General features: G+C 41.4%; 1 long non-coding RNA gene across 5 annotated transcripts in view; it reads right to left on the bottom strand.

The window, feature by feature from the left end:
* The window catches only part of LOC111560415, a 213,959-nt gene that overhangs the window by 52,837 nt on the left and 134,052 nt on the right, over positions 1 to 27,070 (bottom strand). For all 5 annotated transcript variants that reach the window (XR_002742170.2, XR_002742171.2, XR_006597516.1 and 2 more), the window contains 2 exons: positions 16,672 to 16,779; positions 13,950 to 14,137 (listed from right to left, as the gene is read on the bottom strand). This is a non-coding gene — a long non-coding RNA (uncharacterized LOC111560415). The remainder of the gene's footprint in view (positions 1 to 13,949; positions 14,138 to 16,671; positions 16,780 to 27,070) is intronic.

Genomic DNA, 27,070 nt, shown 5'->3' with positions numbered 1-27,070 from the left:
AGAAACAGACTCGGGGCTTCTAGGACGCACATTGGCTCCTATACGCGGAACCTTACACGTTGATACGGGGATTGGGAAGGGTAGTATCGGCCAATCAAACAGGAAGAACTTGAGGATTAACACTGAGATGTACGGCCTTGATGGGTGGTTCTTAACATGCAGTCCAGGACCAGGATCATCAGCATCACCCAAGGACTTAGAAATGCAAATTTTCAGGGACCCCCCCAACCCCACCCCAAACTTACTGAATCAGACCTCCTGAGGGTCAGGCCCAGGAAATCCGTGTTTTAACAAGACTCGTGGTGCTTCTGATGCATACTGAAATTTGGGAATCACTGATTTTGCTGACAAAAGAAACCTCGTGGCTTCACAGGCCAGTCACCGGGAATTCTGTGTATCCCACGCTGGCTTTGGGACAGGCACTGAAGCCAGAGGGCCTGAAAGGATCATTCCACGGAAACCTACTGGTCTTGCCTCAAACACCATAGTCGCAAATGGTTTTGAAACCACTGGCAGAAAGTTGCTTACTGTGTTGGCAGAGCTTTGGTTCTGAAAAGGAATTTGGCAGTCGTCTGATCTCCACATAGTTAAAGATGAGAACAAGACATTCGGCAAGGTGAAATCATGGGATGGGGTTTCCTTGGCAGCCAGAATCTGGACTGACATTCGCTACCTGCCCACCAGTTTATATCACACTCCATTGTCCAACGAGCAAAAAGTCAAAATGAGCGACTTTCCTTTTTTTTTTTTCCCGGGAAAAATAAAAAGTCAATATTCTTTTATGTCCTAAACAAATAGGGACGTTGATTCCATTTCCTAATATCTTTAATGTATCTTCCAGGCCTGCCATCAAATAGCTGTCTCTTTTGGATAGCCTTGGGAAACTATCTACTAGAGACATAGCTACACAGATTTTGTGAGTTGGAAGGAAACTAGGAGACCAAATAATTCACGAATTTAGGAGGCTAAAATCCATAGACATTATTCAATGGTATTAATATTTTAAAATTGTGAGTCCTCTAGGACCTTGTTAGACCTAATGGGGTCAGTGGGACAGTCAGCATCAACTTTATCTGGGAGCTGGTTACAAATGCAAACTCTCAGCCCCCACCCAGACCTACTGATCAGAAACTGCATTTTAGCAAGACCTTCGTATGATCCTTATGCACATTGAAGTTTGAGAAATATTGCTCTCGAAGTATTCCATTTGTCTTTAATGGTAAGAAATTGTACTTCCCTTTGGAAAAATACGGTGCTTTCAGTAGAATTGGCCAAGGTCTTACAAGAGCATTAAAATCCCAGGAAAGTCTGATGTGTATGAATGTAGCACACGATTCATCGGGATGTATATCACTAGGGTCATCCGGTCTGCAAGTAACAGGGCAGCAAGTTAATCTGTCATACACAAGAATACTATTTGTTGACTCATAGAAGTCCAAGGCGGAGTAGGATCCCGCTTTATATGATCAAGAACTCAACTGTGTCATTAAATATTGAGTTCTTTGGCTTCTTGTCCTCACTTCTCAGACCTCAGGGTCAGAATCATCCTACAACAGGTGTCCCTCAGATTTTCAAGATAACTGTTAACAAGGCTACATACATTTTTGTTTATGTTTAGTGGGAGGGAAAAGAAAAAAAAACATCTCCCCCAAGGATGGTTTACAATAAGGATGAACAAACCCATAATTTGTTTTCCAAACCACCATGCTTTTAAGAATGAAAGGGAGGCACTGGTAATAGGCATGCCAAGAAAATGAGCGTAAACTAAGACTGTCACGGACAAACCAAGACATATAGTCACTGGTCAGCCCATACATAAAATCTGTAAGTCTTTCCCTTCCGGCAAATTAGGTCACATACCTAGTGTGATATATAAACAGCAATTGTGGGAGTACCATGTCATAATTGACCTACACGAAATTTGGATCCTATTCTGTAGCTGGAACCAGGATGGGTGTTAACTTTTAAAAATGGAAGAGGACAGGGGCGCCTGGGTGGCTCAGTCGGTTAAACATCCGACTTCGGCTCAGGTCATGATCTCACAGTTCGTGAGTTCGAGCCCCGCGTCGGGCTCTGTGCTGACAGCTCGGAGCCTGGAGCCTGCTTTGGATTCTGTGTCTCCCTCTCTCTCTGCCCCTCCCTCCACTTGCACTCTGTCTCTCAAAAATGAATAAATGTTAATTTTTTTTTAAATGGAAGAGGACATGGGGTAAATGTCATAATAGGAAAGAAAAAGGGGAGGAAATGAGTGTTTCATATGCAACTGACAGTGTTGATTACGGGAAGCATTGGTAAAACCTTCCAGCCCTATAAGTTCAGATGGAGTGTTGATGCTTAGCTACTAGGGCACCAGAAGCCAGGTACCCACAACCATGTGGTGATTACCGACGCTCAACACTCATACCCCAGTTGCCTCTGATGCTTCATTAAGTATAGTTTGCTGGTGTTGAAACAGCCTCTTTGAAAAAGATTCTGACAGAAGATTGCAGAAACATTTCTTACTTGCAAATGTAAAAGCCGGCCTCCCAACGTCAGCTGCTCACATTTTTTATGATTTCCCTGACCAGTAGAATTTCAAAGTCAGGGCACAACCTTGGCAGGGCTTGGTGTTAACTTTGATCCTCTCAGATAAGGTATTTGTTTTGACATTATTATCACGAAACTTTCAAAATGATAGAAACAGTCTTGATGGCAATATTAAAGAAGTTTTAAAGGTGAAAAATATATCACGTCAATTTCCTGCCTCTAACATAATAAGCAGTTTTATCTTAGGGTTATTCCCTTCCAGTTTTTCTCACATGCATACCTATTTTAACACAGATGTAATCTGGGCATCACTGTAATTTTGAGTTCTGTTTTATCACTTTAGCACCATGCTGTAAACATCCTAATTAGCATGCCATTCCTACAAGAAGTGTTCAGGGGGAACGATGCTCAGGAAATAAAACCCCTGAAAGACCGACAGTTACCTGAAAATCTTCTGTTCAAGCCCGTCTACTCTAAATCACTATAGGGTTGGGGAAATCATTCCTTTTCCTTTAAATCTAGCATTTATTGACAATCCAAAATCAGTAATCATGGATGAAAGCCCCTAAAAAATATGGCACTGATTTTCAAAGAGAAGATGTAAGTAGTAAGAGGCAAATGGGTCTTTTTGGCTAAAGACAAAATTCTTCTCATTCTTTACTCTTATCTGGGATTTTGTGATCACACTTGTTCTGCTTTGGTGATGTTTTTTTTTTTTTTCATAGATCGGGAGAAATACTTGACATTTTAGACTAAAGTGACATCGGTGTCCATATGTGCCATTTTTAAATGGAAAAAATGCTAAATGACTGTGGTCATTCATTCCAATAGCTGGACGGGGGAGAGGTAAGCAGTAATAAGGGACTTGATGTTTCCCTTTCTTTCTGTGCTCGAGAGAGGACAGAGCACATTTCCCCCAGGCCACACGTGCAGGCAAGAGCCTACTGCAAGGGTCCGGGTCCCTGAGTATTTTCAGCTACCAGTCTTCACATGTCTGTCTACCCCCAGGAGGCTGTGAGCTCCTAAGTCAAAGTGAGCGTTTTATTCTTCCCTATACTCCAAATTCCTAGCAGAGTTCCTGGCAATGCAATGCATAAAAAATATTTGACTGGGTGTCTAACCTAGTCATGAAATAAGTTCCATGGTATTTAAAAATTTTTTTTAAGTTTTATTTATTTGAGAGAGAGAGAGAGAGAGAGAGAGAGAGAGAGAGAGCACACATAAACAAAAGTGGGGTAGGGACAGAGAGGAGAAGAGAGAGAATCCCAAGCAGGTTCTGTATCATCAGCACAGAGCCTGATGCGGGGCTCGAACTCACAAATCATGAGATCATGACCTGAGCCGAGATCAAGAGTCGGATGCTTACCTGACTGGGACAGGCGCCCCAAGTCCATGGTATTTTTGAAAACAATAGTGTTCATCCAATTGTTTTTGTAAAAGCGATGATCTCTGCCTCCCCAAGATGCTTCTTCACAAAAAGGCACATTTAATAAATCATCTCTCTGATTCAGGGACCAATCTGTTAAAGCAGAAGATTTTGAGGGGCGCCTGGGTGGCTCAGTGGGTTAAGTGTCTGATTCTTGATTTCAGCTCAGGTCATGACCTCAGGGTCATGGGGGTCAAGCTCAGTATTGGACTCTGTGCCGACAGTACAGAGCCTGCTTGGGATTCTCTCTCTCCCTCTCTTCCCCCCCCCCCCAACCCCCAATAAATAAATAAACAACAACAAAGATTTTAGAGGCACTGGGGCACCATTTCATAAACCGTCCCCTGCCGGGGAAGCTTCAGTGCACCTAATCCAGGCGTCATAAAACACCAAGTGTGTGGTTTCACCAGAGAGCTGTGCCATTGTTTCAAAACTAATTAGTCTGGATTAATTGCTGTCATGTAGATGTAGAGGGAACATTTCCTGGGAAGCAACCACATCCCTACACTCATGTGGAGAATCTATCGGCACAGCCATTCCGCGGAAGCTGGCAACATGGATAAAAAGATTTTATCAAAAAAAGTCCATTTCCAGGAATTTACCCTCAAGGAATATTCGTGGTGGTGCCATGTATTCATTTAGGAAAATGCTGACCACTTACTGAGCCTCCCATAATGACAGAATTTGGATGGGGTGAAGCCTGTGCCTTTCGATCCTAAAGGGGTCCTTTCTATGTGATGGAGAAATCTGGTGGACAACACTGCCCTGTCCCTGGGCCAGGAGGTACCAGGTGCCACATTTAGGGAAAATGGGAGAAAACTGGGCTTGTGAAATACCAAAGCAGCAACTTTTTCTCCACTTCATTTCCAGATAATCCACTTGGACCTAATAGCCAGGAAAAATCTGCAGTTAGAAGTTACAAATTAATAGGATTTTTTTTTGGGGGGGGGACAGAGAGAGACAGAGCATGAACGGGGGAGGGGCAGAGGGAGAGGGAGACACAGAATCGGAAACAGGCTCCAGGCTCTGAGCCATCAGCCCAGAGCCTGACGCGGGGCTCGAACTCACGGACCGCGAGATCGTGACCTGGCTGAAGTCGGACGCTTAACCGACTGCGCCACCCAGGCGCCCCAATAGGAATATTTTTGCCATTGGGCAAATAAGTACAATGCACTGTGTGTGTGTGTGTGTGTGTGTGTGTGTGTGTACATAGTAACACTTCTCCAAGGCAGTCAAAAGTAACTGCAGAAAAGGTAGAAACAAGAAATGAAACATCTTCACATTATTTGAAGTACCATGAGCATGGGACACTGCATCTTTGACAGTCCAGTTTAATCCCATTTTAAAATTAGCATCTTTTTTTTAAGTTTATTTATTAGAGAGATTATTTATTTATTAAAATTATGTATTTCTTATTAGAGAGACAGAGAGAGAGAGAGAGAGAGAGCATGAGCAGGGGAGGGGCAGAGAGCAGAGAGAGAATCCTAAGTAAGCTCCACACTGTCAGTGCAGAGCCTGAGCTGGGGCTCAAATCCACGAACTGTAAGATCATGACCTGAGCCAAAATCAAGAGTCAGACGCTTAACCGACTGAGCCACCCAGGTGCCCAAATCTTCTTCTATAGGCCTCCTTTAAATATTATTTATCCTATTACTTCAAATTCCTCACTCAGATTACTATGTTCAATGCAATGTTTATAGTAACTATGATGCACGGGGCACTGTGTCTGTACATTTTTGTTCTTCAGCAGGTAAAAGATCTGGTCCCCATGCCAAAGGTTTTACAATCCAATTTAGTTTAGGCAAATAAAACATATAAGGGATTGGACCATAACCCCCCAAAATTATAGATATCAACGTATTTCTTATGGAACCCAACATTTTTTAAAATAGTTGCTTTCATGAAGAAAAATTGGAATAAAACTCTGTGAGACAGAACATATGGGAATCTATCACCCACCTCATCCCAAGAGGGAAAATCCAGTTGGATATATTTTTTTAGTTATGATTTGTTTACATTCTTAGAAGTCATGGAGTCCCTCCACACTATGCAGACTTAGCAAACATAAACCATAGTCGTTTTTCTCCTTACTTACTTCACTCCCAACAGCAAATCATTACCTCCTCCAACCCCCAGGTTCAAAGTACTTTATCCCCAGAATATTTCCCCCCGAATACAGAATATTTAGTCACAAGCCCCGTCTTTATTCCTAACACAACTTAAGATAATTTACAAGACAATGCCTTGTTGCATGGTCCCCGGGAGAACACAGAAAGCACTCCACTTTAATTTTTCCTTCTATTTAGAAGTGCTTGCTCTACTGCAAGGGTCAGCGAACTATGGTCCGAGGGCCAAGTCTACGCCATGACCTGCTTTCTGGAAAAGAAAAAAAAAAAAAGCCCATGCTGTGCCTTGACTAATTCAGTTGATAGAGCATGTGACTCTTGACCTTGGGGTCGTGAGTTTGAGCCCCATGTTTGGTGTGGAGCCTATTTAAACAATCAAAGAAAATACATTATAAGAAAGAAGGTAGAATAAAAACATTTTTAAAGAGGCACATAGAATTTACCACCTTAAAATTTTATGTTCATGGTTTACTGTGTGTTGAGTATATTTACATTATTATGAGACAGGTCTTCAGAATTTCTTCATCTTGAAAAACCAAAATTCTATACCCATTGAACATGCACGCCCCATTTCTTGTCCCCTAGACCTCGGTAATAATCATTCTACTTTCTACTGCTATGAATTTGACTAACTCACATACTTCGTATGAGTGGAATCACACAGTGTTTGTCTTTCTGCGACTGGCTTATTTTACTTAACAGAATGATCTTAAGGTTCAGGCATGTTGTAGTATGTGACAAAATTTCCTTTTTTAAGGCTGAATAATATGCCATTGTATGCACAAACCATATATTTTTTTTTATCCATCCAGCCACGGACACATGAATTGTACCTACCTCTTGGCTATTGTGAATAATGTTCCAGTGAACATTAGTGTATCGATATCTCTTTCAGACTCTGCTTTCAATTCCCTTAGACATATATCCAGAAATACAATTACTGGACCATACAGTAGTTCAAGTTTTAATTTTTTGAGAAACCTCCATATTGTTGTCCGTAATGGCTGCACCATTTTACAATCCTACCAACACCGTACAAGGGTTCCATTTCTCCTCATCTTCACCAGCACTAGTTATTTTATGCTTTTGTTTGTGTTTTTTTTTATTTTGTTCTTCTATCATGGCCATCCTAATGGGTCTGAGGTGATATCTTAACGCAGTTTTGATTTGTATTTCAGTGATGATTAGTGATATTGAGCATCTTGTCACATGCTTACTATCCATTTACAGTTCTTCTTTGGAGAAACGTCCTATTCAAGTCTGCCCGTGCTATTGTTCTTGTTGAATTGTAGTTTTTTTAAATATTCTAGATTTTTTCCCCTTATTAGATGTATGATTTGCAAACATTTTCTCCCATTCTGTGGGTTGCCTTTTCACTCTGTTTATTGCTTCCTTTTTTAAGATTGAGGTAGTTTCATTTGTCTATTATGCTTTTTCACCTGTGCTCTTGGCATCGTAGCCAAGAAATTATTGCCAAATGCAATGCCATAGATTTTCCCCTATGAGTTTTATATTTTTAGGTCTCATACCCATTTTTAATTAACTTTTGTATATAGTAGAAGGTAAAGGTCTAATTTCATTCTTTTGCATGTAAAAATTCAGTTTTCCCAACACCATTTGTTGAAGATGGTACTTTCCCCCACTGAGTGGTCTTGGCACTCTGGCTGAAGATCATATGACCATATATGTTAGGGCTTATTTCTGGGATTAGTGTTGGTCCATTGGTCTATATGTCTGTCTGTATATCAGTTCCACGCAGTTTCGATACTGCAGTTTTGTAATATGTTTTAACATCAGGAAGTACGAGACCTTCAACGTTGGTTTTTTTTTTTTTTTTTCAAGACTGGTTTTGCTATTCATGTCCCTTGAGATTCCATGTAAATTTTAGGATTTTTTTTTCTATTTCTGAAAAAAAAATGCCATTAGGATATTGATAGGGATTGCATTGAACCTGTAGGTCTCTTTTAGCAATATGGACATTTTACCAATATTAAGTCCTCCAACCATGAGCATAGGATGTCTTTCCACTTATTTCTGTCTTCTTTAACTTCCAGTACACAAGTCTTTTGCCTCCTTGATTAAGTTTGTTCCTAAGTATTCTTTTTGATGCTATGGTAAATAATACACACACACACACACACACACACACACACACTGAGAGAGAGAGAGAGAGAAGGAGAGATAGAGACAGAGAAAGACCTTCTTTTTCTCTTGTGTCTGATATTAGTATGGACACTCTGCTATCTTTTGGTTTCCATTTGCATGGAATATCTTTTTCTGTCTTTTCAGTTTCTGCCTGTGTGTGTCTTTACATCTGAAGTGAGCCTCTTGTGGACAGCAAATACTTAGATCTTTTTTTTTTTTTTTTTGGTTTTGTTTGTTTTTAAATTCATTTTATTTTGTTTTTAGTTTCATTCAGCCAATCTTTGCCTTTAGATTGGGGAGTTTAATCCCTTTACATTTAAAGCAATTACTGATAGAGAATAACTTTTGCCATTTTACTGTTTTCTTCTCGTAGCTCTTTTGTTCTTCTTTTCCTCTCTCACGGTCTTCCTTTGTGTCTCTTGATATATATTTTTTTAATATATAATGACATGCTTTGATTACCTTCTGATTTCTTTCTGTGCATTTTCTATAGGTACCTTCTTTGTGGTTCCCAAGAGTGTTGTATAAGACATCATAAAGTTGTAAAATCTACTTTACACTGATGATAACTTTAATCACAAGCACTCTACTCCTTTATATCTCTTCCCCCTCAAATTACATTGTTTTATATTATATATCAATTAGCAATAGATTTATATTTTTGGGCTTTGTCTTTTAAATTCCACATGCTAATTAAAAGTGACTTATACATCAACATTATAATTCTACAGGATCTTATATCTGTCCATATGTTTACCTTTACTAGAGACCTCTATATTTTCATATGATTTTGTGTTGCTGTCTAGTTTCATTTCATTTCAAGCGGAAGGATTCCCTTTAGCATTTACTATAGGGCAAATCTGGTGGTGATGAAATCCTGTAGCTTTTGTTTATCTGGGTAACATTTAAAAATTTTTTTTAATCTGGGGAAGTCTTAATCACGCTTTCATTTTTGAAAAACAGTTTTGTTAGATATAGTATTCTTGGTTGACAGCTTTTTTTTTTGTACATTGAATATGTCACCCCACCCTCTTCTGACCTACAAGCTTTCTGCTGAGGCACCTGAGAGGTGATAATCTGAGAGGAGCTTCCTTGCACATGATCAGCCACTTTTGTCTTGCTGCTTTTAAGGTTCTCTTCATCTGTAACTTTTGACAGTTTGAATATAATGCATCATAATGTGAGCCTCTTTGGGTTTTTCACAGCTAAGGTTCACTGAGCTTCTTAAATTTGTATGTCCATTTATTTTCACAAATTTGAAAAGTTTTGGGCCATTATTTCTTCAGATACACTATCTTCCCATTCCTCTCCCTTCTGGGACTCTCATTATGCATATATTAATCCACTTGATTGTATCCATAAGTTCTTTGCCCCTCCTCAGTTTTCTTTATTCTTTTTTTTTTTTTTTTTTGCTCCTCTAGCTTGGTAGGTTCAAATAGGCATAACCTGTTTTTGCAAATAAAATTTGTTGGAACATGGCTACACCCATTCCTTTATGTATTGTTTGTTTGTTTTTAATGTCTATTTATTTTGAGAGGGAGACATGAGGGGCAGAGAAAGACACAGAATCTGAAGAAGACTTCAGGCTCTGAGCTGTCAGTACAGAGCCTGACGTGGGGTTTGAACTCACGAACCATGAGATTATGACCTGAGCCGAAGTCAGACGCTTAACCAACTGAGCCACCGAGGTGCCCCCATTCCTTTATGTATTGTAAAACCTTTTTGTACCTTTTGTATGACATTGGCAAAGTTGAGTAGTTGCAATGTTTTGTCACCCCGCAACAGTAAGTATGGTCAGCAAACCCTAAAATATTTACTATCTGGCCCTTTACAGAAAAAGCTTCATAATCCCTGCCTAGAGCAGCATATCCTGTTTATGAAACAACAGAATATTTTTCATAGAGAGTAAGCACCCTAAGGATTCCGATTCTTTAATCCTCAAAGCAATGTCTTTTTATAAAAAATTTTTTCTAATGTTTATTTTTGACACAGAGAGAGACAGAGCATGAGCGGGGGAGAGGCAGAGAGAGAGGGAGACACAGAATCCGAAGCAGGCTCCAGGCTCTGAGCTGTCAGCACAGAGCCTGGTGTGGGGCTTGAACTCACAGACCACGAGATCATGACCTGAGCCGAAGTCAGACACTCAGCCGACTGAGCCACCCAGGTGCCCCTCAAAGCAATTTCTTATAAGAAGAAATGATTAAAGCATAGTAGAAAAGAAGAAAGAGTATCCTCTATGCTTCTGCTGAACTCTGATCATCCCACAAGGTCCAGACAGTTGCTGACTCAAGGGTTATAGTTCCCTGGTCAATAAGCCTGCTTTACTCTGCATTTGCCATCTTTGGGAACCCATCAGGCAGTTATAGAAAAGTCAAGCCATGTCATCTCAATCTGACATAGAACCACAGTCAAGAAAATCCTTGACTACGTCTCACTTTCATGACAAAAGCCCTTCAAAGAAATCAAGCTAGTTAAAACATGGCCACATTAAAAAATTCTCTTAAGGGGCACCTGGGTGGCTGAGTCAGTTAAGCATCTGACTTTGGCTCAAGTTCATGAGTTCAAGCCCTGTGTCAGGCTCTGTGCTGACAGCTCAGAGCCTGGAGCCTGCTTTGGATTCCATGTCTCCCTGTCTCTCTGCCCCTCCCACACTCACACTCTGTCTGCCTCTCTCTCTCTCAAAAATAAAACATTAAAAAATTTTTCAAATTTAAAAAAAATTAAAAGGTACAAAATTCTCTTAAGACTTAAAGGGATTGACTGGGTTCAAAATGGCTTACAGGCCATATTGTCTAATTTTCTATGTTGGATACCTCCCTTTTATTGTATTCCCTTTTCTCATTTTCCATCCCATTTTCTCTTTATCTGAATGTGCTATTTTCCTCTTAATTATCCTCACCACTGCCTTTCCCCAACCAAATTCAATTCCTACATTTCAGTTTTCCCACATGTTGCATTAGTTTTTTTTTTTCTACTCCCCTTCCCATCTCCAGACACAATTATAACAATTACTGAAATAGAAAAGAGAATACACAGGTTCTATTCTGGGGTTTGTCGATATTTAGCTTGGTATCTTAGAGATGTCTTTTTAGTCCGTGGGTGTTAGATTAACCTATGACTGAGTACGTTGATCCAGGATCTCTAAGACACATCAGAAGTATGTGGGTAAGGTAAAATGGAAACTACTTATTTCTCAGCAAGGAAAATAACAAGGAACAGGTGTTTCAGATGCTATGTGTGCAACATTTCACAGCAATACACCAGATGTATATGGGCAGATTATCTGCCGAGCTGCCAAAAAGGGACACAAAGACATCTCCATCAAGGACTACAACCCAGGCGCTAATCTCTTTTAGCCATGTTGCCAGACATGAATCCAGGGCCAAGAAAACTGCGTCTGATTTCACATCAACCACCATCCCTGTTTTCTAGGAAAATATATTCTGTAGGCCAAAAAAGGAAATAATTTTATGTGATATAGTTATTTTATATAATATATTATTATGCGTCATATATTATATAATATAATATATAAAAGGTAATTATGTAATGTAATACACAATGTTATATGCATTTTACTCCAATTCATAATATAATATACAAAATATTGTAATTATATAACATATAATATCATGCATTTTACTTCAATTACTTTTTAAAAAATTTTTTTAATGTTTATTTATTTTTAAGAGAGAGAGTGAGAGAGAGAGAGAGAGAGAGAGAGAGTGTGAGCAGAGGAGGGGCAGAGAGAGAGGGAGACACAGAATCCAAAGTGGGTCCCAGGCTCTGAGCTGTCAGCACAGAGCCCGACCCAGGGCTTGAACTCATGAACAGTGAGATCATGACCTGAGCCGAAGTCGGATGCTTAACCGACTGAGCCACCCAGGCGCCCTTTACTTCAATAACGTTTTATTAGTTTGCCCCTTAATTTTAAGCATGCAGAAGAAGGTATGAATTGAACACATCGGTCTGCCATTCCTGACACTCTTTCCATTCTAGTTGAAATGCACCTGCCCCGAGCTCCCAATTCATAGAAGCAAGTAAGTTTTCCTCTGAACAGGTGCTTGTAACAAAACTTGAAAGCTGACCCAAGAGTGGTCCTTCCATGGTTTGTCCAGCAACTCGGGAGGTGGCCCAATTAACAGCAATTAATTACCTGCTAATTACTTGGTTTCCTCTGGAATTTTGAGTGAAAAAATATAGCCATTCTCAAAGAAAAGGGAAACAGAGAGGATGAGCAATGAACGGCAAGACTGCTGTCAGAGTGACCCTCTGAGCCTGAAGGGAGACAAAAAATGAGAGTGCCCCTCCCTTCCTTATGACCCATCGGTAGTTTCCCATTTATTTATTTATTTCTGAAATTGGCATCAGCCTTATATTTTGTTTTTGATAGACAGAAAGAGACAGAGCATAAGTGGGGAGGGGCAGAGAGAGAGGGAGACACAGAATCCGAGGCAGGCTCCAGGCTCCGAGCTGTCAGCACAGAGCCCGACACCGGGCTGGAACTCGAGGAGTGTGAGACCATGACCTGAGCCAAAGTCAGACGCTCAACCGACTGAGCCACCCAGGCGCCCCAGTAGTTTCCCATTGAAACCCACATGTCATTCTCCTGCCGCAAGTCTCCCAACATCTGCCGTTTGCCCGTCTCTCAGTTCTCATCTCTGTCTCTTCTGACAGTTGCTCCCCACTCCCTGATCACACTGAATTTTCTATTGTCTTTGTACCTGTCTTGGAATACTGTGCTTCCTATTCCTTCTATCTAGGATTAACCTCCTTGTGTGGTTGGCCCCTTCTCATTAGTCAAATCTCCATTTAAAATAGTACTTGTCCCTGGGTCGCCTGAGTGGCTCAGTCGGTTAAGCGGCCGACTTCAGCTCAGGTCATGATCTCCCGGTTTGTGGGTTCAAGCCCTGTGTCGGGCTCTGTGCTGACAGCTCAGAGCCTGGAGCCTGCTTCGGATTCTGTGTCTCCCTCTCTCTCTGTTCCTCTCTCCCTCCTGCTCTGTCTCTCAAAATAAATAAAAATGTTACAAATAAATAAATAAATAAAATAGTACTTGTCCCCTTAGCATCCAATCTACAATACGATTCTTCTCGTCATTCTCTACCCCACTGGCTGGTTTCATTCCTTCCTTGTATCCCCCTTCTCTGTGATTAGCTTATTTCCTGTTTCATGATCTACTTCCTGCCACCGGAATATCCTTCCATGAGAGAAGAGGAGACGTTAACCATATTCTGTAGTGCTGCGCGTGCATTGACTGAAATGGTGAATGGCAGAATTGTTTCTCAATTATCCATCAAATTAACAGAGTAAAATGACAATAAGTGAGTGAGACCCTAAAACCGCCATATGTGTGTTGGGTTTCTGACTGCAGTTTCAGGCCACGTGTCTTCTAATAGTCATGCCCATTTTCTTTAAAATGACCTGTACGGCTGGTCCTCGCCCCCAGAGAGTCTCAGGCACGTGGGCCTGAGTGTGACTTTGGGCAGCAGGTGGTCACCTGCGGTCAGACCCTCCCCCCCAATAGGGCAAGTTCCACCGCTTGTGTTCGCCCAAATCCCTATCTGTTTTCAGTTCACTCCATACCTGGCAGCAGAGAGCCCTCCTGCTTTTCGGTCCACGCCCGCACCAGACCCAGCTTCCCGAAGCCCAGCCGGGGCGCAACTCGCCAAGCAATTGGGAGAGGAATTCAGAACAATTTTGCTCCGTCCCATTAAAACACTTACCAGATGCAATTGTGTCAGAGGTAACAGAATGCTTGTGTGCATGGAAATGCTGGAGTGAAGCAACGCTATGTTCACTGAGTTTCAGGGATCCATTCCACTGGTTCCCTACTCGGAGAAGAGACAACTTTTGGGTCTCCCTGGGTAACTGGAGAAGATGAAGGCAACACAGGGCTGGCTGGACGAGGGTGCTGGCAAATACAAACAGAACGGAGAAGACCGAAATGAGGCTGGAAAGGGAAGGAAAATGTGATAAGGACCCAGTTGTCATCTGAATCTCAGGGATGGGGGCAAAGATGTTTCAGTGATGATGCCACATTTCCAGCTTGAGTGACTGGCCCTTTAGAACCCCTGGCAGATAGACAAGTAAGGAGGGGCTAAATCACAAAAGCTGTTAATAGAGCCTATCACTTGAGAAGTAAAACAAATAGTCACATATATACTTGGTCTACATCGTAATTAATGTGGGAGTGATCAGAGATGAAAGAATAGGTTGGATAATGTTGCCTGTTGCCTTTTGGGACCCTCTCAGAGTTCCATGAACTTGCCTGACACTCCCACACTGCAGCTTGTATTTTAACCCAGAATCCTTGGGCTAGGTTACCAGGGAGGAAAAAAAAGCCAAGAAATGAGATGGAAGAGACATGTTCAATGAGTTTTAAGAAGCCGAACAAGTACAATGCCATGGAAACCAAAATGTGTAAGAACTTCAAGAAGGAGGGAGTGGAACATAGTTCCACTGTTTAAGATTTAAAGACCCAAGAGATTTCAAAAAGTAGAACTGAGAAAAAGGCGATTGCATTTGTCATTAAATTGCCAGAGAGTCAATAAGTAAAGTCGCTATTATTTTTTGTTTCATTCTAGGAGATGGTATAATTCATATTTGGGAGAAAGCTCTATATTTATTTTTTAAGTTTATTTATTTGTTTTGAGAGAGAGAGAGAGAGAGAGAGAGAGAGAGAGAGAGAGAGAGAGAATCCTAAGCAGGCTCTGCACTGTCAGCATGAAGCCCGACATGGGGCTTGAACTTATGAACCAAGAGATTGTGACTTGAGCCAGGATCAAGAGTTGGACACTTAACCGACTGAGCCATCCAGGTGCCCCAGAAAGCTCTGTATTTAAAGAATTACCTCAATAATCTTTTTGCGCATACATCTGCCACAGAGAACCTCTCCACCTTTAGAAGAGGGTTTGAAAACAAAAGAATGAAACTGCTCTACAGAGAAGGTGAAAAAGATATTATAGAAAGAGAAGACAAAGGTCAGAGGGATAAAAGGAATAATGAAGCATGTGAGAATGAGCCGGGAAGCAAGGAAGGAAGACCCCCGGTGCCAAGGGAAGGGTCCTGAGAAGAGAGGAAGCTCACCTCCTATTATCAGAAATGACTACTGGGAAGCTACTATCTAATATTAAATTTAAATTGAGGTCCATATGGTACTATACTTATAATTGCCCACGATTACTGCCAACCTTGGAAAAAGTCTGCCATGCACGAGTTATTTTTTCGAGTTATTCACGAAAAATGGAGAAACCAGGGTGGTGTTCACCTCAGGGGGAGAGTGGGCCAGCAAGAGAAAAGGAATCCCCAGGGATGACAAGTGACATTTAAGAAGCAAACTGCTCAGTAGGCCAATCAAGATTTCTATTCCCCCTGAAATCTGCAGGCACACCAAAGGATAGTCTCATCCTGGTATGGGGCGGAGTCGCAAGTTGCCATATTTGGATATTAAAAGGAAGGGTGGTCTACAGAGTCTAGAGAAGCAGGTGACCCCTTGGGCTCCAAGAGTTTCACCATTTGTGTTTTTGTTTTCGTAACCCATACTGGCAACAGACGCCTGTCCTGACCCAAAAGCAAGCACTCAGGGCTTACTTAGTGTCATTGAAGGGATTGCGTGGGACTCCCCTCTGCTGAAAATGATCTCCCTACACTTCCTGAATGTCATAAATTACAGATTAATTCGGGGCTCTCAATTATTCCACCTTAGTGTAAAAATGATGGTCCTTCCTTTTAAAAGCTATCTGAGATTATCTGAAAATTTCGAAACCAGTCAAGTGGGGAGAGAGAAGAGAAGCCTGGACGTTCCAGCCTTGCCCAAGGCAGAGAGAAGGTTTTCCAGACCCTCAAGTGGCACTCATGCCCAGCGTGTAAGAAGTAATGGGGTGGAGCAAGGGGAGGCAAAAGTGATGGCACCCCAAGTAATTCCACTTATTCAGAATCTCTGCTTAGAGCCAGATTGGTCTCCAATCGTCTATTTCCCCTCTCTCTCTCTCTCTCTCTCTCTCTCTCTCTCTCTCTCTCTTTTTGATGCCATTTCTGCTGTTCCACCCTTTAGGTTCCATTCTCCCAAGACATCTTCAATTACTTGTTTTAGCCACCCTTCCCCCCACTTTTTCCTTTCTCTAGATGTGGAAACAAGCAGCAAAAGGGGTGACACTTAAGCCATAGGAAAAGGAGGTGAGACAAAGATCGTGAGTCATCAGCCACTCGGCATTGTGACACCTCAGTCCTAGAAACTGAGTCCATTTGGCCTGGATTTCAACTCACGCCTCTGCTTGGTTCATAGGCAATCTGTCCATGTAGAGCCAATACCAGTAACTGCCGCAGAGGACGGGCTTTGAGACTCATCCAAGGAGACGGCCACCTTGTCTTCTGAGTTTAGTTTCTCACCTCAACTGTTTATTCGTTCTTAATAAAGACTGTAGGATTAGAAGAGCAATCGCTTACTCTCTCCCGAAGTAGCTCTTTCAGCTACAGCAGTAGGTCGGAGGCCTTGTCTCGAGTTTTGATGATTATTAACATCTCTCTAATCTTCTGTGTTGTTCTGAATCCTCTCTGTGGAGAAAAAGAGGTTAAAAAAAAATGCAAGCGATGACAAAGCTTCTGCTTAGAACAGGTGTGAGCGATTCACAACCCACAGCCCCAATCTGCTCTGTCGTCCGTTTTTATAAAGTTTAATTGGAACGCGGCAATGCTTACCCATTGACGCACCGTGTATGGCTGATTTCACACCACAACAGCAGAATCGAGTAGTTGCAAAAGAGATCATGTGGTCTTTAAAATCAAAAATATTTACTATCTAGCCCTTTCTACAAAAAGCTTCCCAGCTCACGACTGAAGCCTCACCTTTTCCCGTATAGACCTCCTTGAATTTGTACAGTTCTTTGCCATCAATCATGCTTAACCGGTTTACTGCTACAAGAATATGCATAGCGTGGGGACTAGCTGAAGCATGAATTAAAAATAAATACTCAGAGTGTACTTAAACTTGAATGTACCAAAGGCAGCATGGCGATTCTCTAAATTCCCTTTGGCCATTTTGAACAGAGCACAGGGCTTCCAAAAATCTACAGATCTTCAGTGGATTATGTTGCAAACATTACATAAGCTCTTCAAAGGTGTTCAGCTATTATTTTGCCAGCTCGAAGCAACACATCATTATCATGAGAAAGGATTATGATTTACGAAATAGTGCAGCAAAGCAAAAGGTGTAAGTCACATCTGCACCACGAGAGGTATTTATAACACAACCATTAGCAGCAACCCCCCCCCAAATTTCAAAACCCTTTAAACCACTTTAGCTTAGAGTGCATTTCAAATGCATTTTCAACCAAAGACTGACATTCGCAAGCACTTAAAAAAAAAAACATGTAAGTTAGAAAAGAAATTCAAACTCTTTAAAACTTTTTAACTGAAGTGTAGTTGACATACATTGGTTTATGACCTAGTGGCTTGTGACGTAGGTATATGATGTAGTGATTCAACAATTCTATACATTACAAAATGCTCACCACCTGTCACCATACAAGTTATTACAATATTATTGACCATTCCCTATGCTGTGTGCTTTTCATCCCTGGGACTTATTTTTTTTTACGACTTATTTATTTACAAGCTCTTAAAATTAGTATTAATACGGCATCTTAATATCTGTAATCATACTTGGGAGTGTCAGACTTGCCCATTCACTGCATATTTTCTATAAACAGTTCTTTGACTACAATCTTTGAAACCTTCCCACAAAGTAGAAAAGAACTATATTCTTAAAAATAGCATTCTTCTTTTATAGAAAATGTCAATGTTGTAAGTTCCACATTTTATAAAACAGAAATGTGGTTGGAATAGTTTGAGTATGAAATCAATAAAATTTGGAAAATATTTTCAAATTCCAATGGACAGAATTATCTGAGGTTTTCAGGCCTGCTAATCTGATTTTTTTTTTTTTTTAGTAAGCTTCATGCCCAGCACAGAGCCAAAGGTGGAGCCCAATGTGGGGCTTGAACTCACAATCTTCAGATCAAGACCTGAGCTGAGATCAAGAGTCATACTCTTAACCAACTGAGCCATCAAGTCACCCCCATCTGAAATTTTAATACCAAGACTTTACAGTATCTGGCTTAATTCCTTAAGTATTTTTTTTTACCTGTTTCTAAAGGCTATTGCAAACCAACACTAATGTGTGATGTAGCCCATTTTTTTGCAATTTTTTCACTCATTATATAACAAACATATTGTAAGGCTTAAACATCCAGAATTGCTTAAAATTCAAAGAAACCAATTTAAAAATAATTTACAAACATGAATCTAAGTTAGAGAATGTTCAACTTTTAGTTCGATGTGGCTCAGACCTAAATTTAGCAAACTATAAAACAGATTTCTCACCAGTTCCAAAGATGACCTAGTCCAAGGTTGGCTATCCTTCCAAGGTGATATGCCAAATCTTAAAGTGTTCACTCTTTACTTTAGAAGAGCCTTATTATTATGGCTTGAGGGAGATTTTCTGTGTTTAAGAACTTCTCTTTTTTTACTAAATTTTTTTAATTACTTATTTTTGAGAGAAATACAGAGGTGAGGGGAAAAGGGGCAGAGAGAGAGGGAGACCCAGAATCCGAAGCAGGCTCCAGGCTCTGAGCTGTCAGCACAAAGCCCGACACGGGGCTTGAACCCACAAACCATGAGATCATGACCTGAGTTGAAGCCAGGTGCTTAACGGACTGAGCCACCCAGGCACTCCTGTGTTTACGAACTTCTTAAACACAAAGCAGTGATGGCCCCCTAATTCTGGTGTTCATTTACAAGCCTGCTGTTCATTTACAAAGTCCTTCTACACATATTATCTCATTCATTCTGGAGACAAGGGTATTGTTACTACCTATTTGACACAGATGTGGAACATGAGTTCAAAAGGCTAAGTTATAGGTCACACAGCCAGAAGGATACAGAGTCAGGGTTCAAAGCCACATCTTTTAACTCCGAGATCCAATGTTGCAAAAAGGAGAAAAGATAGTTGGGTCTGGACAGGTATCAGGAGTCAAAGCAGCTGAAGCAGGCAAGCTGTGTTTGTCCCCAGTAAAGTCTGGGTATTGAAACAGTTGGACCTGTTGTTAAGTGAGGTTACAAAGTAGATTCACAGCGAGGAAGAAAGACAAACATCACAACAATATAAATACCAGTAAATGTGAAACAGAAGACTCAATAAATAATAGAGAATCAGAGACCCTCAGAAAAGGAGTAGCAAAAAACAAAGTGGATGACCAAAAGTCCTGGAAAAAAGTCAGCACTCAGAAAATTACAGGACACACACACACACACACACACACACACACACACACACACGGGAGAAGGCCATGTGATTGCCAGCCATCTCTGCAAGGTAGGGAGAGGCACGGGAAGATTTTCCCTTATAGGTTTCAGAGAGTTTGATCCTGCTGACCCCTAGATTCCACACTTCTTGGCTCCTGAACTGTAAGATAATAAATTTATTTGTTTTAAGCAAGCAAGCAAACAAACAACAAATAAATAAAAAAACAGAATTGGGAGAACCAGGGAAAGCAGCAGCAAAAGAGATTCTTCTACTTATTTGTCAAGCCTTCTATTTTAATCTTATTTTATTTTATTTTATTATTTTATGTCAGGCACACCACTAGGTACTGAGAATGCGTTAACAAAATACTATCTTGGCTCTCTATGATTTCATAATATTGTAGGAAAGATAGAATGATGAGCAAGCGATCACCATACAAAGTGATAAATCACAGAGGGAAAGCCATATACAGAGTCCTGTGCAAGTACAGAGAAGAAATGATACAAGGACACAATGACAAGAGATAATCCTGGTAACTGCTTCACAGCCAGAAGCTTTCACATCGTTCTGCGAACATGGAGGTGGCAGCCAGACTGAAGTTTGTAGAGCGACATGGTTGAGAACTCTTGGCTGGTTTATGGATGAGGAAGGCCCATAGGCTGTTAGTCATACCAACATTTAACAGCAACCAATCACTAACCAGCTGAGACAGAATAAGTGAGGAAAACACAAAGGTGAGGTTGGGAAATCACGTTGCCAGGAGGGAGGAATGAAGGAGGTCAGATCAATGATGCAAGAAAGTCCCAAAGATGAATTCCCGCCACTTCACAATTTTGCACCAGATCAATTCTGGTGCTAATTAACTAGGGGGATCATACAATACATTGACTACACCGGCTATTGAGAGTCAACGGAAGATCTGTCAATGATTATCCATGGCAATGGGGACGAATAGTTATCTTATATCAGATCTGTGGGAATGTGACCAGGCCATCTTTCTGAACCTCCATTCAAATGGGATAGTAATCTCTACCTGAGATTTGAGAGCTTTGAATTGAACAACGGAAAAGAAAGGTATGTGAAATTCCTGGTTTGCTGTAGGCAACATATATTATTGATAAATCACTAATTAAAAAAAAAAAAAACTAGGGTCTCTCCCAACTCCAACTTGGATGCTACGCCATCAACACTCATTTGCTAGTCAAAAGCAGAGACCACAAGAGCAATTGGGACCTTTAGAAGTTCGGGAAAGGACTTGAGGACTCTGCTGGGTGAGACCATTCTTCATACGCTTCTGCCTGCCAAGGAGGCTAAAACATACCGTCGGTTTCCGAAACACAGAACACTGCAGGCTCTGCCTTGGAAACGGAGGTCATCCTAAGGGAGGCATCTCAGACACAAAGCCAGACAACAGCAGACACACAGGGGAATAGCTTTATGTTCGAATGAAACACCAAGCAATTTATAAGTTCTTAGGTCTGAACATCACAGACAATCCCTTTTTCCACGTCATCTTTTCCTTCGTCTGTGCTTAGTGTTTATAACGGCTATCCAGACACAGGAGATCAACTGTTCCAAATGACCAGATCTCATGTTTGCTTCTCTTTCATTTTACCAGAGCCGCCAAGTAAGTGCTGCAAAATTATACCAATGAGCAGGCAGACAGTTCAGCAAAGCCAGGGAAAAACATTATCTTCACTTTTGTAGGTGACCATCAGGTACCTGGGAGGCCTTCTACAGACGACTAGAAAATGCATCCACACCTCTTTTTTGATCTGATTTACGATTTGCATAGTTCATTTTACCATATGGCTCAAGGTTGAAGGCACAGTGTTGGGGAGAAGACAACAATTAGTGATTGTCTCAATCTATGGTGGTCCTAAAACCCCACACTTGCAGCCCAGATGTATCTACAGTGATGTGTATAGGGCTTTTCTCATTGTGTATGCATGACTATTATAGTTTCTGCTACTGAGGATCTCTTGACCTTGACCGTGAATCTCTTTACCGCACAGTGTCTCTGCTTTGCTTCTGCCTAATGAAAACAACATTTTTTTCTGCACTCTAGAACAGGTGCTATAAAGAGAACAGACTTTAAAAACAAAATAAGGGACTGGGTGGCTCAGCTGGTTAAGTGTCTGACTCTTGATTTCAGCTCAGCTCATGATCTCATGGTTCATGAGTTCGAGCCCTGCACCAGGATCCCTGCAGACTGCATGGAGCCTGCTTGGGATTCTCTCTCTCTCTCTCTCTCTCTCTCTCTCTCTCTCTCTCTCTCTCTCTCTCTCTCCACCCCCCTATCTGCCCCTCCCCTGCTCACCCTCTCTCTCTCTCAAAATAAATAAATAAAACTTAAAATTTTTTTAAGTAAATAAAATAAAACAAATTTACAAGAATAGATAATAGTAATGAAAGAGAAGGGACACCATTTTCAAGTCTTGTTTCTTCAATTAAATAGCTATATGGCCCTGGACAGATAACCCGATTTCTCCGAGCCTTAGGATTTCTCATCTATAAAATAAAGATATTGGGCCAACAGACACCTAAAATCCCTCTAGTCCTAGTGTCCTAGGTTTCTATCATTTGAAAGCCCAGCCCCTCAGATAAGCAGAGTGTGGGATAGTAGAATGCATTGCTTACACCCTGCAGACATTTTTTTTTTAAAGAAAAGAAAAAGAACACAGATCTTTATTCCTGAGATGACTCGTAGGCCTTTGGGGAGCAGACTTCCTCTCTTATGGAACAAAATGTTTTTTCCCCCTTTTTCTAAGCTTCAGAAAGATGCCATGTGCCTCTCTTGGGTGAGCATTTATTTTCCGGAATTAGAATTGATGTCAATGAAATGAAACATTCATCACAAGTGATAAAGACACAAATGCATTTGTCACAGCCTTAATAACATATGGCTATACTTCAAGCGGCTCTATTAACCTCGCAGTGACTTAGTGCCATTCTGGACCAACCAGAGCAAGTTCTCAAAGCAGCAAGCAGACTTCATCCTCCGGAAGCCGATTCAATGCAAAAATGATAACAGAAAGGAGAAAAAACAAAAGTAAGCACACATCACCAGGTAAATGTTTTAAAAACATCATGAAGAAGAAAGAAAGAAAGAAAGAAAGAAAGAAAGAAAGAAAGAAAGAAAGAAAGAAAGAAGGAAGGAAGGAAGGAAGGAAGGAAGGAAGGAAGGAAGGAAGGAAGGAAGGAAGGAAGGAAGGAAGGAGAGAGAAAAGGCGTGCCTGGGTGGCTCAGTCGGTTAAGCATCCGACTGCGGCTCAGGTCATGATCTCACGGTTCGCAGGTTCCAGCCATGTGTCGGGCTCTGTGCTGACAGCTCGGAGCCTGGAGCCTGGAGCCTGCTTCGGATTCTGTGTCTCCCTCTCTCTCTGCCCCTTCCCCACTCACTCTCTGTCTCCCTCTCACACAGATGAATGGACACTAAAACAAAACAACAAAAACAAAAACAAAACCTCATGGGAAAAAAATGTGAAAGATTTTATGCCATGCACAGTTTGAAGAAATATAAACTTTTCATTTTGAGATACAATAAATACGATTTCAAGTTTTACAAATGTAGAGCATCGTTTGCTTGTCGTTTGTTTTTTAGGTTCAGGTATCCAGAGGAGGAGGAAGCCTACAGAGTTCTTCAGTTGGGTCTTTAGTTTCTCAAAATGGCCCAACTTTCTTGAACAGACAGTGCCTTGCTGCTGCTGAGAAGCTGGGGTTCCTGTCCTGGTCCCAGCCTGGGGCTTTTGGAGGTTGGGGGGACAGGGCTGAGGGCCCCGCACTCACTGTTTCAGAGTCAGAAGGTGTTTGGATGCTGCAGGCGGAGGGGCAAAGGCCAGAGCTCACGAAGGCAGGGGCTCTTGGTCTCCAGCACTTGCTGGGCTCAGTCACTCTCCTCATCAGACTCCGAGTTCCAGAGATGAGCCCTCCAGGCGGTCAAGGGCCGGCAGGAGATGGGACGTGCGAGGAGGAGGCATTCTTGGGGTACAGAATCCTTGACTGCAGGGTCCCACGGCTCTGAGTCAACCACCAGGAAGCTGTGCACGACTACAGCCCGTGCCCCCTTGTAATAATCACAGTGCTCACTGTCTCCCTTATGGGCTGCTACATGGGATCCACCCGCGTGAGCCGCAAGGCCTCATGGAAAATGTGGGGGGCAGGCTTGGACCTGAGGGTAAATCAGACTTAGTTTCTGATCTGCAAAGCAGCGTGTCTGAATGGCGAAGAAAGAAAGAAATAAAATTAAAAAATCATATATTATTTAAGTCACTCCAGATAGGTGGCTATCTGTCCTTTGCTAAAACATCTATTGCCTTAGTAATGCTGGTAATGAGAGAAACAGGCCGACTGACTCTCCCGACTCAGTGGACTCACTTTAGCTGAAGTCCATTTCTGCCCCCAGGGAAGACATAATTGCCAGGGTTTCCATATACACAAAAGACAGTTATTGGTTATGTCCTAGCTTCCTTCATGGCCTTCTACACTCAAGTAGAAATATAGTCACATCCCCCTGCGGATGGGAGAATTATAGCTTCTGGAAATACTTTCTGTATAAGAACATTCTTAGAAACTTCAGTCTGACTATGGGTAAGAAAGCAAATACATATTCTAATAAAACAGAAGCATGCGACCAAGTTGGTAAAATCATTTTAAGAAGAAAAATTCTGGCTTGGGTTCATCAGTTTCCCTGGATTTTTTTTGTAAAGTTCATGGTGGGTTCTTTGTGCATTGCTACACAGCCCAGGTCCCACCGCCCCCGGGACCATCCATCTGTAGGTCTCTTTCCTTTCCTACTATTGCTATACGGCCAGTATTCAAAGGGCAAGAACATTTCATGTGATAAAGATGAAAAGAAGGAGTAAGAAGAAGCTGATGGCCATCCTGACTCTGCTCTCTCATTTCCAAACGTTCCACCACTGTGGTGACCGCTAAAAAGGCTGAGTCCGTGACATCAGTCCCTCAAAAGGAAGGATGGAATAGCCGGGTAAAAAACGACTTCAACATTCCTGCATCACCCGGTCTACACAGAAATCCATGGTTCTCCGCAATCCGTCTGATGCAGAGACGACCCAGGACAGATATGCTTTGTTTTTTTTTAAAAAATTAGAGAAACAGTCCCAAACCTGGCTGCCAAGAAGCGAGCCCTTCCTTTTAGTTAAAAGCAAGTAAGTCAACCTAGCCTTCCCTACAAAGTTGCAAACGGAAGATTTCCAGCCACGGGAATTCTAAAGGGTCTATCAACCAGGAAGCTGACATTTTCCTAAGCACATACTTGTTGATATTTTTGGATACAGGAAACTTGTGATTACCTGGAAAGGTACAATAATGCCATGTAAAGGTCCTAGGCCCAATGGAAGAGAAGACCAGGCAAGGTCTAGAGCTGTGATATTTTAAGATACTTTCACAGAATATACCTAATTATGTCATCGTAAGCCTGCATGAGCACACATCAGAGCCAACATCTTTATATGCCCTTCCTGCAAACACATGTTTAACATCTTACTAACGCTCATGAGCAGGAGAATGAAGCCTTTGTGGAACAACAAGAGGGTCATACTGCTTCCTTCATACAACACCCACTTTTGTGTAGCCAGACCCTCCAACACCGAAACTTTTAATAAGCCACTTGCCCACAAATTAAAGGGGATTCTGCAATTCCATCACTAGAAAAGAATCTGATTTCAGCGTCACAAGAGTGAATAAAATAGTAATCCTCGTGTTATAAATTATGCATCTTTCATCTCAAAGGACAATAAATAAAGCATCTTTCATCCCTTTGAATCCCAAAGCAGTTAACAATTTATAAACTAACACATGGGAATCACTTGATTCATCACTGAAAGACGTCTTGCCCTGGGATGCCGTGTTGTTGTTGTTGTTGTTTTTTAATAGCACACACAAAACCATATTGAAAGATGAGAACCAAGGAAATACTATACCAATAGCCTAGATTTGAGAGATTGGAGTAAAGGAGATAGAAACTTGATTCAAATTCACTCAGAATAGAAGCTCCCACTGCAACTCAGGAAGATGTTAGTTTCACAACTTCCCTGATCCCGAGGTACAAGCCTTCAGAGTTCTTGCTGGCCTTCCAATGGGCTTCTAATCCTCTCACTCGCATTGCTACAAAACACATTTTTTGCAGCCAACATTTGGTCACATCATTCACCTATTGGCAAACCTGGTCACTCGTCACTTTCCTTGGTGTAGCAGGAAGCCCAAACGTTTTAAAATGGCATGAAGGATCCTTCACCACCTCGTTATGGATTATGAAAGATCCTCCAAAATCCAGTTGTCCCAACTCACTCGGAGAGGACAAAAAAGGGTTCCTCAAAAGGTAACCAGAGTAATTTGACTGATAAGATTAACATTCTTTGCAAGCATTGGAACTGTGGAGGAAGTAGATACTATTTATCCAGACAACCCCATTATTTCAAGAACCACATGAAACCACAGGAAAATTAGATGTCTTTTCCATATTCACGTAACTATGTAGAGACAAAGTTGGAATGATCCTGGAAGAGTTATTGCCAACTGGTGGGAGATTAAGATCCAGATTAAAAATAAGGCGACCATATACATTCAAACTAGGACACATAGGAGAATAAAAGGGACCCACACTAGTGATATTTACACCAGAACAAGAATAAACTGGGACTTATCCAAGGCAAACTGGACTATGGCTCTCTAAGTTAAAAAAAGAAACGGTTAGAATTTCCAAAAGGTTGATCATAAGAAGTTTGATAAATCATATGTAATATATCTACTGCCCTTGTAACAGAGAATCTTCTGGTGGTCAACATCTATTTGGTTGGCCTGCCTTCTCTGGAAGAAGAATGAAAAAGCATTGTAGGAGTTTCGACTTTTGAAACGTCAACTAACACCGTTCTAGAATCAACATGACAAAATTCTTTCCAGGAGCCTCCCAAGCTCTGGGAGCTGCATTTGATGCCAAGTCTTCTCACTCCAGGGGGATAAGGGGGGCTCCTGAAGAGAGGGGCACATTCATAAAGAGAAGCTCTTCATCTGTGGCATTGAATGAGCCTCTGGATGGGTGCCAAAGGCTCTGAAAAGGGCTGTATTTTCCTTATTCGCACATTTCGGATATAACTTCATGAGTGATGACTAGTACCAAAGACCACATTTTCACCTGCCAAATATGGCATCTCTTTAATGAACTAGGCATCCCTACCCATGTGAGATCCTGGAGCTGGTTATGATCAAACAGGAAAAATGACATTTACTGAACTATTAACACCACTATGCAAATACTTGTGTTTTTTTTTAAAAAGACATCCTTTTAAATACACGTTTGAAGCTGAGACCCTATGGTATCAGAATCCAGGGCAACAGGTTAGATCAGCTTCTTGTAAGTGCCTCTTATCATCTTTTCCCCAGTCTGGAGCACTGTCTATGTAATAGTTTGCTTGCTTTTGGCTTCCTAAAAATATCAACCCTGTAAGATCCTTTACACATGTAAGCATTTAATCAATACACAGAGTGATACTTAGAATGTGATCTACAGGCAGTTAAAAAGAG

Source organism: Felis catus, chromosome B2 (genome assembly GCF_018350175.1).
Source record: "Felis catus isolate Fca126 chromosome B2, F.catus_Fca126_mat1.0, whole genome shotgun sequence".
In the NCBI taxonomy this organism is placed as follows: domain Eukaryota; kingdom Metazoa; phylum Chordata; class Mammalia; order Carnivora; family Felidae; genus Felis; species Felis catus.
This window is presented reverse-complemented; position numbering and strand designations above follow the sequence as displayed.